Source organism: Mixophyes fleayi, chromosome 3 (genome assembly GCF_038048845.1).
Source record: "Mixophyes fleayi isolate aMixFle1 chromosome 3, aMixFle1.hap1, whole genome shotgun sequence".
NCBI classification, from domain to species: domain Eukaryota; kingdom Metazoa; phylum Chordata; class Amphibia; order Anura; family Limnodynastidae; genus Mixophyes; species Mixophyes fleayi.
Genome location: NC_134404.1, coordinates 307,864,107 through 307,879,942, shown reverse-complemented (window position 1 = coordinate 307,879,942; position 15,836 = coordinate 307,864,107). Strand labels below are relative to the sequence as shown.

At 38.6% G+C, this 15,836-nt stretch overlaps 1 protein-coding gene across 2 annotated transcripts in view; it reads left to right on the top strand.

Annotated features, from left to right (window-relative positions):
• MACROD2 (mono-ADP ribosylhydrolase 2) overlaps positions 1 to 15,836 on the top strand; it is a 1,475,276-nt gene that overhangs the window by 293,691 nt on the left and 1,165,749 nt on the right. The gene's annotated exons all lie outside the window — the stretch shown is intronic.

Genomic DNA, 15,836 nt, shown 5'->3' with positions numbered 1-15,836 from the left:
GATGTACTGCAAATATGCATGTCTATTTTTGCCTGGCACCCTGTGAGCTTATGTATACCCCTACAGCTAACAGTCACAGCTGCCCTGAGATAGAGACTAGTAAGCATTAGATTCACTCTCTAAGGCACCATTACCTTAGTTCTGAAGTTGTATTGCTTATGTTGCCCCCAATATTCAAATAAAACACTGTAGAAAAGACCGATTTAAATATCTAATTTATTGGTCAGGTATTTAAATTTTCATTTTACATATCGTTTTAGGGCACACATCTATGATTCACGCACAATATATAAACCTAGCTTGGAAAATAGATTACCACGCAAATTGGGGGTTAACAGCTCCTGCGGAACAACCCTAAATGATTCTACCATTCTTTTTGTATTTTAATTCTTCTTCAATAGAAATTAATTTATAAAGCCCATGGAATAAGAGTAGATGATTAGAGTTGCATTTAACATCATGAAAGAGGGACATATTTTTGTGTAACTGGTCAATATTGAAAAATAGGGACATTTCCAGGGACAAACCCTTGACATGTACCTGGGAATTAGAGACAGTTGGTTGCTTACATAAGTTCTGCATTATGCTCCACACTGCAACAGTCCATTTATTTACTCCAATTTTTGCCTATCCCTGTTTTATGTATGTCCTGTTTTCAACACTATGGACGGTGGTGTCTTGCAAATAATAATAATAATTTGTCTTGTGACTCTTCGAAAGTTAATTTTATTTTTATCTAACTTACAATTGATTTTTTTGTGCATTCAGGACACTCATTCTGCAATAAATTGTTAGCAGGCCTCTACACACACCCCTGCACATTGCAGTCTACTACATTATAAGTAACCTAACATTCCTAAAACAGATTCAATTATTTGCTTTAAAATAATCAATATTTACTTTTTATTCTATATTCCAAATGCACTCATTAGTACCTAAGTGACTTTAGATGTTTCAAGGGTCTCCTCACTATAGGGTGCCCTTGGAACAAACTTCAAAGCACGATTACACCCTTGACTGTCTGCATGGGAGCACAGTTCCTAACAAATAGGGGATTGTACTTTGAAGTTACCCTGAGAGTTGTAGCCCGTTAAGGATGTCTGCAGACCTAGTATTTCTAGAGGATTTTGGGGGCAGTGGGGGGTATTTACACTAGAGGAATAAGTCAAGTTTTTGTTGTTTTTTTTCCTAATTTTGTTTTTTTTTGCTATTTGAAGTGACTCTGGACTAATCCACACGCCGCCGGTAACATAGGACAGACTAGAGTTCAATTGATCTCGATGCCATGACGCATATACTGTGCATAAATATACAGTATAAAAAGAAACACGTGTTAAGAAAGTTTGCAGGACATAAAGATCAATTGATGGACCACTTAGCTAAATTTAATACACTTTTTGAGGAAATTTGGAAGTGGGAGTTGACTGTTAAGTAAAATATGCTAATTATACCAAAGGAAGGACAAGACTCTAATGAAGGCTAGGCACACAAGACACACAGACAGTGCTATTAACTTAATTAGTAAATAAACATGCCTTGCCTAACCTAATAAAAGAGCAATAAGCAAAGTGAGTGTAGAGAAACGTGTATTGGTGAACAGTAGTTTGCACAAGAATAATGTCTGTTAAAATCACTATTAAAAATGTTTTTTTTCATTTCCTTAGGAAATTATAGATTAGTCGTTTATATGTGCTTTTATCTTGCAAAGTGTTGACATTGGGTCATGTGTGTGGACATACCCAGACATGATTTGTCTGGTTGGTATTTACTTTTTATTTGCCTGAATTAACCTGGGATTATTTGATGTATAAAAAAAGTGTATTACATTAGTTTATTGTGTCTAGATTCAGTCAAACAGAAAGTAAGTGAGGAATAGGGGACCAGACACAAGGGTCATGTCTGTATATGGTGCCATAAACATGTTGTCAAAAGAGGTTTTCTAACTTGCACTCATGTGATTGTAAGCTCCAGTAAGCAGGTTTATGGAAACAGGAAACATACTCTTCTTAATTAAAGGTGAAATTCTTTTCAAATTTTGGTACAGTAGAGCTCATAGAAGACCATTTTCTCATGCTGACTACAGATGGTGATATTTGTTTTAGCTGGACAGAGAAAGGAATAGGTGAGCTCACATTCATATTTACAAAGCAAAATGCTGTTCACAGTAATAATATTCTCTAAATGAAATAACAAATGGGCATATATATTTAATGGACATTTATTCTAAAGCAGCATCCCGAGTTACACGTTACATTTTCACCCATCTGTTCCTCCTTCCCCATAGTGGGGCCCCGGGAATATTGAAACAGTTTTTTGGGGGGGCTCTTTCGTTTCTGTAGTATAGCACCAGAAAAAGTTGCTATTGAGATGGATATGAGCTAGTGAGTGGTCCAGTAGGAAGCTGCAAGCGCCATGCTTGTGGCTTCTTATTAGTTTACACGGTCACATCTCAATGGCTCTGTGCAAGAAGTCGAAGCAGTACTGCAGAGAATGAGGAGCTTCAGAGTTTCAAACCACACTTCCTGGGCTCCACTATGGGGAAGGAGGAGGATTGGTGAAAATGTACCGTGTAACTAGGGATGCTGCTTTAAAAGAACTGTCCATTTAATATATATGGTCATCTGTTATTTCATATAGAGAATATTATTTCCGTGAACAGTATTTTGCTTTGTAAATATGAGTGTGAGCTCACCTATTCCTTTCTCTGTCCAGCTAAAAATAAATAAATCACTATCTGTAGTCAGCAATGACAAAATAGTCTTTTACGTATGAGTTCTACTGTACCAAAATCACCATTATCATGTTTTTAAAGCATTTTAACCCATACACTGCTGGGACACTTTCGGCCATAGTGCTGGGAGGCAGCATACATGTATATGGAGAATACCGATATGTGGTCACTTGCGCACCATGAACGTTACAATGCCCCAATTACCAACTCACAGTGGAAGCAGATGGTTTGTGGTCATGAGAATGCATCCTATGAGTTCCCCAGGAACTAGTGACGTCACTGAGGCAGGAGGCACAAGGTGACTCCTGTCTCAGTGTTACCAGTTCCTTGTGGATTGATAGGTTCCATGTTGGTTCTGCCCACACAAATGGGTGCCCTCAATGTGGGATGCACTTTGAAAACGGCATCTCCTTCTACTTTGGCTGAGTACATTGTTTGCATTGAAGTACGAATATATGTCTGCATTACCTAGTATTGTTTTATTACTGTCTTTGTTCCCAACTGTAGAGCGCTACGGAATTTGTTAGTGCTATATCAATAAATGTTGATGATGACAATGAAAATATCTAATCTTTAGGTTGATGATGTGCACTAATAAACCTAATAAATAATATTACTGGTCTTCAGAACATTAAAAAAAATTGGGTCATATTGTTGTGATTTTGTTGGCAATGTATTGTCTCTCTCTCTCTCTCTCTAATGGGTGTGTTCATATTAATCGTTTGCAGTGCCTTGGATAGCTGCCATTAAGTCTTTGTGTGCACGCCTGTAATCCAAAGTGAAAAATATGCCTAAATACTTTTGCAGCTGAACATACGCATTTTTGAGGTGGTCATACCACACACAGAGCTGATCTAATAGAGTTTTAATGGATGCACGGCAGTGTGGACGTTAATGACTTACAGTTAAATAATAAACTATAATAAACTTACCGTTTTCAGTTCTTCTTAATAAATGTAGTTGGTAATCACCTTCTGAACTGTATAGCAGTTCTATAAATGTACTTTAAGGTATATCCTGCCATCATAATATGTTTGGATCTTTAAACCAGTGATAATAACCACTGGGGAGTTATCTCCCCTCTTTGACTATACAGTGGGGTTAAAGGTCAAGAGAAGTCCAGAGTAATGATTTAGTCACTTTCCAGACTTGTTGTTGTTGGAAACACTTCAGACATTTCGATAATTTTGCTATATGGATTCACATTTTTTAATTTGACATAGTCATTGGTAAGGATGGGGAGGTGGGTCAAGTACTACACGCTTGCCAGGACCTCTCCGCAAGTAAATAGAAATTCCACTAACAAACTAAATTGCTTTGTGAACTAAATCTTTCAAGAGTGATTTCCTCCATGTGTTTTTCAGCTTTTCCGGTTACATAAAAACCTGTCTGTTTGCAGTCACATAAAGGATGTCCTTTACTCAGGAGGGCAGTGATTTTATTTATTTATGTGTGTCCCGGCACCAGTGGTGACATAAACATTAAAAGGAGTCTGACAACTTGTACTTAGAACTGCTGCTCAAACTTTACTCTGTGTCAAAGGCCTTCACAGATGAACATGGGTTTTACTTTACACTGCGATAATCACATTAAAACTGGGTTTATGTTATTTTTAACCACAGGACATTTTCTGCTAAATAATATACTCGTATTTTAAAAAGGCACCGTCGAAATGAGGTGCTAATAAATGTTTCGGAATCTCCATTTCTTCCAGTTGGAGAGCTTGACGAATGCAGCCTACCAGTTTATAGCAACCAGGAATTAGCACGGTTTCTTCATGTCTTCCTAGTAAATCAGTAGCATGCATTTTGATAAATATTAGTTGAGCACACATGGATTTCTCTACTGTGTGTAGGCAACTGGTCACTTTATTAAAGAGGTAAAGAAATGTTTTCTCATTTTAATGCATACAACACATATACACGTTTTTATGCATCCAATTGTTTCCTCCTTCAACCACACGTTTGCCTATTGCCGGAGGAGTTTGTTTATGGAGTGTATAATACGCACAGCGCATATCAAGGTGCACACCTACTTACCTCACGGCATTTGAGAACCCAGCATTGGGACAGGGGGTGTGGTGGTGTTATGAAAGGGGCATGGCCATGTCACAGTGGGGGTATGGTGACTTCCCCCTAGGGCTTCTGCACAAATAGGAACATTCCAAATATGTGCCCTCTTCACCTTCAGTGTTTTTAAATCTCTGGGTTCATTAGTAAACTTTTATTTATTATTATTATTTGTATTCCAGAAGATTATAAAACTCCAAGATATTCCCAACATTTTTTTTTTAATATAACATAAGGCTAGGTACCCCTTTGACATGTAGTTGTGTTATTTGTGTTTCGGAATTAATTGGTGGTTACTCCATTGACCTTAATGGGCCTGATTCATTAAGGAAAGTCAGGCAAAACAATGAGTAGGTCTTCTGGACAAAACCATGTTACAATGCAAGGGCTGCAAATAAGATTATTATTTTGCACATAAGATAAACACTGGCTGTTTTTTCATGTAGCACACAAATACTTGATAGCTTTATTTGTACACTGAAATTTAAAGTCGATCTAGAACATGCCTTACCCCAACTATAAATCTGCCATTACATGTTAAATTTACCTCCCCCTCCAATGCAACATGGTTTTGCTGAGATGCAAAGTTACTCATTTTTTTGCTTTACTTTTCTTAATGAGATTAACATCGCAAATGGGTATTGGGTCATTGGAAACAATGGTTTTCAATTTCCAGACCGATTTTTGTGCATTGTAGTAGTGTTAAAAACTTTAGACCAATACACAAACTTGACACCTGTGTGTATGACACCTAATGGTGTTTTACCTGAGAATACTGGGACAGATTACTCAATTGTCCGGTGCTTTTGAAGTGTTCACTCCTTCCTCTGTGTCCGACTCCATCTGCTAACATCTCCTGACATTCATATTCATTTCACCCCTTGGAGACAGTGATGTCTGACTTGAGTATAGCCTTATGTTCTATCCATTAGGGAATACGATACTGTATGTGTGCATTGAAGCATATAGGAAGGACTCAGGATTTGGGACTTCATGACACTTCACTGTTGAACTTTGAGATAACTTCATACAGCTCTCACATGGCTGTGGGGTCTATTTATCTAATAAGGAAAAGCCCTAAATCTTATGAGAACTGGTGTTTTATTCAGATTTAGGGTTTCTCTCTTTTTAACAAGCCCATTCCTATCGGTTATAGCTCTCATTATAATCAACCTTTATATTTTTAGTGCCAGCAAATTTCGTAGCGCTTTACAATAGGGAACAAACAGAGTAATAAAACAATACTGAGTTCTACAGCCAGACAGAGAGGTAAGAGGCACTGCTCTCAAGCTTACAACAATTTCACTGGTCTGTCCAGGGAAACCTATTTACCAAGGACAGCTGCAATGGCCGATGCTGGGGACAATAAAAAAAAATATTTATTATTAAAATAAAGTTTTTCCTAGGGTTTATATTCTTTTATTTTTTTTAAATAACTTTTTATAGATAATTTTTGTTTCTTTTAAATTGAATGTAGAACTGGAAGCCCAAATGGGGCTCCTGTTGCCGCTTTCTGACACTCTTTCCGGGGAGCTAACCATCACTCTGTGACATTTTAATTGTAAATTATGCAGCCGAAGATCTTGATTTGTAGTTTCCTGTGCTTTATATATTGGGACATAATTGACAATCATCTAGTCCTCACCAAGACCTAAAATTCGATAAAGCTAAACTTATGTGACACATAACAGTTTTGCTTTTTGAGTATTCATTCAACAAAAAATAAGACTATATAGTAAACTCAATATATAGAAGGCCTGGTCAATTCGTGGCCTTGGCGAGAATATCATGAATTTAATCCACGCTTCTATTTATGCCCTCAGGTCGTATTTCTAGTTGATGGAGCCCACTCTACCTCTTTGATAAATTGAAATGGGACAAAACAGGGCTATCCCCTATCCCTGGCTGATTTTATTTTAGCACTAGAACCTTTTCTTAGATCCAGTCCAGTTATAAATGGCATCAAGGTTGGGATTTTAGTATAAATGAGGTGCATTACCTCCTATCTCCCTCCCAGTGTGAGTGCAGGAGTTGAGCTCCTTTTGGTGGTCTTTGCAATGTCTGACATTTTCATTGAACCAGTTGGCCCAATGACACTATTTTTTTCATATAATTGGACAAAAGGCTCTGTAAAATATATTGTAATACTACGTTTTGCAGTTTTTTTTCCCATGGAGATTCTACTGCTTCTAACAATAATTAGAGATGACGTAAAAAGGTGGAACTAACCATCAATATTTTGGTTTGGATGTTGCAAGTTTATTTATATCCAAATACTCCCTATTTCTCTCCTCTTATTTCTATATGCTGTTCAACTTCTTTTTACTGAATAAATCCACTACACTATTAATGTCCTCCACCATGCTTACAAAAGCGATAGACTGGATGAGATATTTATAGCATAAACTTTGGGTTTAGATTTAATATTTGTGGACCAAAATACCACCAAATACCTCCGTGTAATGGATAAAGAGAACAATTTAATCATCTATTATGTGCTCACCCAACTATGTGTCCAGGTGTCTCTAAAATGAGAGAATGTGCTCCAAAAACTTCTCTCCCTTATACTCTGCTATCTCTCCTATAATAAGCAAACATGACTGTTAGTCTAACCCAATTATTTCCTACCTGAGCTCTTGGAAATACCATCAACATCTCTCAGATTAACAAATGTAATCTTAGAAACATTTCTATATTCGCCCTCTCATCCTCTTTGAATCTCTTTGTGCATGTCTGGGCAAGTCCACCCAGGGATACTTACATTCATATGTTGAGAAATCTTTAGTTTTTATAAAACTATACCCTACCATCTGTCCCAATGTAGGCAGGACAGTCCTTCAGGTCAGCACTTGTGCCCCTTCAATGCCACACGTATCAGCGACAGGTGCACACCGGCATTTTTAAAGGGGTGTTTTTTGGGGAGTGGCTGGGGGTGATCCTATATTTTGGATGCATTAGGCATGCACCCAGGCGGTCATGGCACTCCCTGGTACAGCATGACCAGTTCCCCTGCTCGTGCGGTCGCTGCTTAGAAATGTTGGGATTATGGATAAATCAGTTTTGTCAACGCGTGGTCAAGAGAGAAGTGACTGAGAAGATAAAAAACCCTCTTGCTTTAATACATTTGCAGTGCATAAATGTGATGATACAATCTTTGTCCATTTTGTAACAAGTCCCCAGTGTCCCATGATATGACAATTTTATTGTTTCAAAAGAAAACAACTGGCTTAGTCATCATGCAGCCCAAAATTATGCAATTGAAGTTTTCTTTTCTTGTTTTATGTAAATGATTTCCTGTGAAACCCAGTGGTCCTTGCTGTTTTGTCTACTCAGTGTTTTGCTTTGAAGTAGAAAATCCAATAAAGAAAACATGTGCAGTAAAGGCTGTTGCTCTATTTTAATTTGCCATTGTTATTGAGACCTTTCTCTTTCTCCCATACACACTCATTGAGGATGAATTAACCTTTCTTTCTTTTTTTTTTTGAAAAATTTTTTAGATGTTTTTTTTTTTCTTAGAGGATTAATTAAAATGAAAGTTCCTGGAAGTAGTGTGTGGAAGCTGAGTGACTTCCTGGTCACATGACATTGTCAGGAAGCAGCCTGTGCAACAGCTGCCGCTTCCCCTAAAATCCTGGCAATCTAAAGTTTGCTTTAAAAAAACATAACTCTAAGTTAAGTCATAGACTTTGGAATGTTTATTAGCAAAAATGTAAGAACAATAAACACAGCCCAAATTTTTCTGCATATTGCTATACAAATTGTGCCCATGTTTTATCTTTACTGGTATCGCCCAAGATATTATATCTAAAATCGTGTTTCTTAATAAACCATTTATATTTGTACACCGGAATTGGTAATCTGACATACTGTATTCCACATAGGATCTGTGAAAAGCAAGTTTTGTGCTTTGCACCTTGAAGACATAAGCCATGAAATGTCATCTACAATACAAAGGAGTATCTATCTCACTGTGACAGAGGCTGGTACACTTGGAATTCTCATGTTATGCGTCCTCTACACATGAGCTACTGTTACAGTAGAATAGGAAGTGCAGTTATTTTGGAGGACTCCTTTTGCTGTGGATAATAAGAATCGTTATCTGTCTGAGAGATGTCAAGGCATATTCTGCCATTTCTGTGTTATTTCAGTCACTAGTGGCAATTAAGACTTTGTCTTCTCAGTTTGCTCAGCCCACAACTAGAAGAACCTTTGTATCCCTGCAACATCTCTAACCCACCTTATTAACCTTTACAGACCATGATGTTGCCCAACACCAGAATAACTCTTATATCTGCCCTTGTCCCCATTCTACATTAACCTTCTGTTGCCCAGTGACTAATTTATTACAACATTTCCTTCCCACTTATCTGAGGCTATATGTTCTTTTATATTTGTCAGGAAAAAAAGCTCTTTAGGATATGTACTCCCAGGTGGTTGTACATCCACCCATCGTACATTTGCAAATGCAGGTTAAGGGGGCTTCAAAACAGTCTTCTATTCATCACTATGAGGATGCAGCGCTTGCTATTATCACTCACTGAGCAATGGAGCATGTGTGCTCTTTGGTGGATGCAGTGTATGCAGGCATGTTTAATGAATACAGGCTATGCTATCTTGCTTTGGCTATGCACAGCTCTCTGTTGCTTTCACTGCCTTCATTATTGTCTATGAAATTAATTTGTCATAAGGGAGCATTTATTAGAAATACAAGCTATATGAGGTATTTAATATATACCTGGATCATCTCCACTGCCCACTAAATGACCTCCAGCTACTGACAGGGTATTAAAGAAATAATCAGCTATTCAGGTGTGCAGAGTGTCGGCTTCCTAATTGCTGAGAAACACAAAGAGCTAATACTTCTGTACAACCTACATGGAGCCCTGGTTGTATTGTTCTGAATTGTAGGGAAAACGCAAGGGATTAAATAAGAAATGTGAAGATGTCAGAATTAAGAGCTGCGTGTGTCTTGTTATTGTTTGGTAGGTACACATATTTTAGACTATTAATAATTATATCTATTTAGATACGCTTTACTTACAGTAATATATGCAATATATGACACTGCAGTCTTCTCTCAGTTTGATGGACTAACACTCCACTTTGGCCCTGAGTGGTGACATTATATATGTATAACTAAGAGGGGAATGAAGTTCATATTGCTTAATTGGGGTAATTCAGGCCGCTCCTGGGCCCCAGTGGGTCAATTTTCCTGACGATGGATGTCATATTGGATGAATGGAGCGCAATCCCTTGCATGACTGAGTCCTTCCCCTGATCCGCCACCTGGTCTTAGAGTATTGAACCTGCTCATTGTACCTGTAAGGTGCCAGATCTTTTAGTCTGTGGTGTTCCTGTATTTCCATTTTATCTCTCATCCTCATTCCTGTAGTGAGTCTCATTGTTCCTGATTTTTCAGTATCTATTTTCCTTGTGTCTGGATTCCTCGACCCATTCTCCTGTAACACCATTTATATCTGTTCAGTGGCAATCCTACATATTTAGCCGACGTCCTAAATTTGGGACTATTTTGCTGTTACCTGCTGGCCATGTCTGGTACCTGCATAGAGGGACGCAACATCACGTGGTGTTTGCAGCGAAGCCCATACCTCTTTGCTGGGGTCCCTGGGGAACACCTGGGCCATGTTATCTCCGCTGTAGGTAGAGCCAAACCAGACTGACTGAATCAGATGACTTATTTTCTAGTGTGTTCCTGACAGAACAGGAGCAGTTTTTTGTGTATTTGATGATATAGGTCTGAACTGGAGCAAGTGATAATAGAATTGATTTGTGTTTTTAGCAGAAGCATTGTATACACAAAACAAATTAGTATGTCATCCACTTCCATTTGAAACTGGCTACACATGCTGCAAAATATAACTGTCTCATTTTGGGTAATTGGCCAGATATCGCAAAGGGTGTGATCCAAAGCCTACAGCACTGTCCGATAATGATCTGTACAAAACTGATCGGATAATTCTCATGCATTTTGGTAAATGCGGTTACAAGATGACTGCAGGTTATTTATGTTGGCCTTGTGTGTGGTGTTTACTTTGCAATTAGGTTGATTAGCTTGAAAACCAAATTATTGGATATGTGGAACTTGACCCTGCACTTATGTCGCCAGTTTGGTCACAGATCCAGTTGTCTGGCTTTCAGGTCAAAAGATCAGATTGCCATTTGTGTAGCCAGCTTTCGCTACGCGGTTTATAAGGAAAGGCCATCGCAAGACACAATACTCATTTATAGAGGGGGTATGAAAGAGGTGTTAGATTAAAATAATTAATTTCCAGATGGTTTCATATGTCAGCAGATTGTGACGCAGGTTGAGATATATTAGTCTTCTACCTTAACATGTACCTGTGTGATGTTCATGAGAGATATAAAGAACACTGATTCAGCTATCTATTAAGCCGTGAAGTCTGGCCAAATGCTTAACACTTTGGTTAGAAGCTGCTTCAGATCATCCTGAACTATACCTGTGGGTATTGGAGAAATAATTAGATTGTACCAGGTCACAGCTGCCTTGGGGCTTGTACACATGAACATTGAAAAACAACGCTAGTTAAGGCATAGAAAAAAAATTGCACTTTGCCCTCGCTTTAACGTAAGCATTGAATGCACATTGTTAAGGAGCCACACAATTCAGCAGCACCATAGCTGTCATTAACCTGCCTCAAAGTTTCCCTGCAGCATAGTTCTATACTATGTACTTAGTGCTGAACTAAATTTTACTACGAGTTATCACTTCTTAGCATTGCAGCCAACGTTAAAGCAAAGACAATCAAACAGTTGTCTATTCGCTATTATTCTTTGGACTGTCAACGTCATGGCACGTATCATAGACTTTCACAACTCGAGTTAAACACTGTAAAGATAACAACTATGTGCGCAAGGCCTTAGAATACAAAAAGCTTTTAAAGTGCTGTAAAAACAATTTTTTCTATGATCTGTTTATCAGAGCATTTTCCTTATTTAGACTTAGAAATTCCAGCAGGTAGCACTTGTTACGTGCATACATTTTACAGCAGATTACAGTTTTGTAAATTGGTACATAAAGGATTTGAGCTAGTCAAAATGTATAATAAACTGCTGCTCAACATGATAAAACGTGCTGGGGTTTTCTTATGAAAATAACTAGTACAGCAAATACATTCTTAAAAAGCTTATTGTATTTTAACTTTTTTGAAGAGCGATATTATAGAAATGTTTTCTACAGACAAAATATATATAGCACAATTCTATTGTTCAAACTTATTGCTGAACAGCCAGATCTGGACGCCTGCTGCTCTGATATGCTATATAATGCGACTTAGGCAGGGTACAGACTACAGGGTTTTTGTTCAATAATCGGCTCCACCAGCTGACATACGACCGCTCATTCGAAAGTCGGGTCAGTGAGTGTAGTGACACGATGGTCGAAAGGCTGCCCAAATGGACGATTGTCGCCTCATTTGTTTGGTCATACCGCTCAATATTTTCGTTCCTATCTCTTTTCCGTTGTGTAGTGTATATAAATTTCCGACCGATCCACGACAATCCTCTGACACTTCCTCGAGGGTACAGACTGCAGCATAATTCTACCAACGACAGATTTTAACACCCACATTTAAAAAAAAAATCTCGGATCAGCATACCGATTCATCAAATATACACACTGTACACAATTACCTTCAGATCTGTGCTCGTCATCATTCAGAAATCCAGGCAAAGCAAAGTGACAGCTGTCCCAGGCATCCTATATACCCCCCCCCCCCCCTTCCCTAGTTTTGCTTAAACCCTTCCTATCTGCAGGGGAATCATTGCAACAAGGTCTGAAAATCATTAAATTTCAGAGCTAGTTTACTTAATATTGGGGCATAACGATGTTACAATACTTGTTTTCCTCATAAATATTTAAATGAGGTGTGGAAAAAGAGGAAGCTAGCAGTCAATGTCAAGGCTCTATATCATTTTTTTAAGCTATATAGTGATAAGTAATCTGCAGCTTTCCGGCGTCAGTTCCCAGCATGCCCTGTGACGCAATGACCAGAGATCCCCTAGACTATAGATGTCACACCTTTTCCCTGCCAGGACCTGCTTCTTGGTACTCCTGCCCAGGCTCTGGAATCATCCCCAAACTGGATTACTTCCAGGATGAAGAAGGTGCATATCTCCACTGGTAGGTGCACCAGCTGCCTCCGTTTTTGTGCCAGTTCTGCAGAATTAGAACAACATCGTTCCAACGATGAACAAGATTTTTAACAATCTCGTTCAACAATATTATATGCTTTGTAGTGATCGTTCCTCATTGCAGGGTACACACTACTGTGATATTAAGCCAATCAGTCGTTTATCGTCTGATTGGCCTGATAATCTGCTGAAAACACTGTAGTATGTACCCAGACTTAAGCTTAATATGAATTTGGCTACTCTATGTGCTATCCTACCTATTTCCAGGCAGGACTATGACATCACACATGCACCAACTCAATTTCACACAATGTCAGTTCATATCCAATCCAACTCAACTGGCTGTAAGTAATAACATTCGCATACAGTTTGTTGGTTATAAGCAAATCACTAGTAACCAGTGATGTCACTGAGCACATTGTGTAAGTGCAAGAATGTGGATGTTAAAAATATAAAGTATCTTCATAATATGTACATTTTTGTGGCTTTACTTAAAAAGTAGTTTTTTGGTATCAATGCTTTTTCATTTTAATGTTTCCACTATTTAACTGATAGTCTATGGGAGTCTGCTGCAAACCTCTTGAGTAAGTGGAGTGAGAGATTTTGCCAGGTGAGATCTGACTGCTTCACTAGGCAGTTGAAGACACAGCGGGTATGTAATTGCAGTAATTTAAAGACCATACTTGGCATTGTACTTGTGTGAAATTGAATGCAGAGCCCTACTCCCTATATTTACAAAAAAAATCAGCTCTTTCTAAATTGGGGCTATATAAAGTTTTAAAGAAAAAACACAAAAATAATTCAGACAGATAAAGCAATTTATTTACAAAAAGCTGTACATGCTTGGAGTATCTGAAAAAACAGCTTCTTGGCCTTTTGGCTAAGATCAAGTGTAGTACTGTCCTACTGGATGGATGCCACTCTTGTTCGGGCAGGCTGTCTTGGTTTGATGCCAGAAGGCTGATGGTATGTGCCCCCGAGAGTCTGGCCTCGGGGTGGAACTGGAAGGAGAACTGGATTTTCACACAGGAATGAGCACCTGGCCTTATAACTGGATAAGAACATTTTTGTTATACCCACTGGATGTCAGGCCAGGAGCTTCAGCACTATTCTTTTACTAACACTTAGCACTATGCACTTTTTTGCATGTTTCATCCTCTACTGAGAGGTTTGGCTGAGACCCTTATAGGCAACTCTCTCCCCAAGTTTTTGGAGGCTCCCTTCTTATGGGGAGTTCAAGGATCCAGTTTCCCAGGGGAAGCTTTGGCCGACCTCAGGAAGAAAGGGGCCAATCCGAGCCTTGCAGAGGAGGTATGACCTTGGGGCCCTAAGGGGTCTTTTGGCTCCCGAGTAAGAGGTTGAACGGGAATGGTCAATGACCCAAGTCCCCAGCACAGTCTTTTTGCATTGCACTGAGAGATTTAGAGCACGCACCTCAGGCTTCAATGAAAACCCCCAGCAAAAAATCCTGAAGACCCAGCTTGAGAATACAAACCTTTCCCAGTAAAAAGAAAAGGAAAAAAAAAGTAATAAAAGGTTATAGTTTTTAAATAACTAAATGCAAAGTGGGGCTTTTATTGCAATCAAAAAATGATGGGTAAAATTAACCCCAACAGAGTGAGATTATGCTCTTTCATTAAATGTTAAATATTACATATTCTTTACTAAATATTCTGTATATAAGTGTAAAAAATGAAAGTGTAACTCAAAAACACAGCATAGTATATTTAGTGCCTGGGAAAACAGAGCTTACAATGTAATTAAGTATTTATCTTAAGTGTTTCATTGTATTAAGCAATGTAAAATTTAGAGGTAATTGCAGAGATTTGTCTTGAGTGAAAGGTAACAACTATATTTTGGAATCAATTGAAGCCCTAGCTTCAAGCTTTAGCATGTACTGTAGCTGTACAATCAAAGCCAGTCCCTACCAGCATCCAATCCATTAACGAAGGGCTTTCCAGGATAAGCCTAGGTAGCTAGCAGATGTCTGTTGTTTTCTTTATTTTTGGTTGAGATGATCTATCCTGTTTGTAGAGAAGACCCGCAAATAGCCACCTCAGCTGCTTTCTTCCCCTCCTCCTGCTTTCCTTTTTGTTATCCCCAGTGGACCCTAGGGCAAAGGTCTTGTCAGTTCTGAGATGCCCCTGATGTAATCAGGTTCCTCTCTTCTTCCCCACGGCTAGTCTGAAAATAAACAGAGCTCTCCCTATTCAGATCATAACCCATTGACAAGCAAAGGAGCTTGTTGACTGGTGCAAGAAAAGGAAAAAGCCTGCAGCTAACAACTAACTGACAATCGTTTCACACCCTTTAAAAAGCTGCTTTTCCCTGGAGTCCTTTTTTCCTTGTGCTATTTCTTCACATATATTTTGATAGTTTCTTAGAGAATTGTCCTGTTTGATTTTAGCGTTGCAATAAAATACATGTCTGGAGAAAAAGCTTAAGAGCTGGCAATTCCTACTGGGAGTTGTAGTCAATCCGCTGCAGAGCTACATGTTGCTGCAATGCTAGATTGCTGCTCTTAAGTGCTGACAAGCAGTACTATATCCCTGTATTCTTCATGCCAGAATGTAATCAACAACAGGCCTTACATCTTACCCTGTTTTTCACCCTTGCACACCAAATCTATTGAATGGGCTCGTTTAGCACACTGCTGTCACAGTTTTTCTTGTAGAGAGAGGCATGCAGATGTCTGCTTGCTGGCCATAGCGTACTAAAAATGACACTGTTACCCATGTCTGAGTGATGCCTAAAGTTGCCGACCAATGGCTGAAAATATCTATCCAGGTAATTTCTATAGCCAAAGGGTTTAACTTTTTTAATTTGTGTTTAAGGCATTAGCTTCATTTTACAATTAGGTAAAT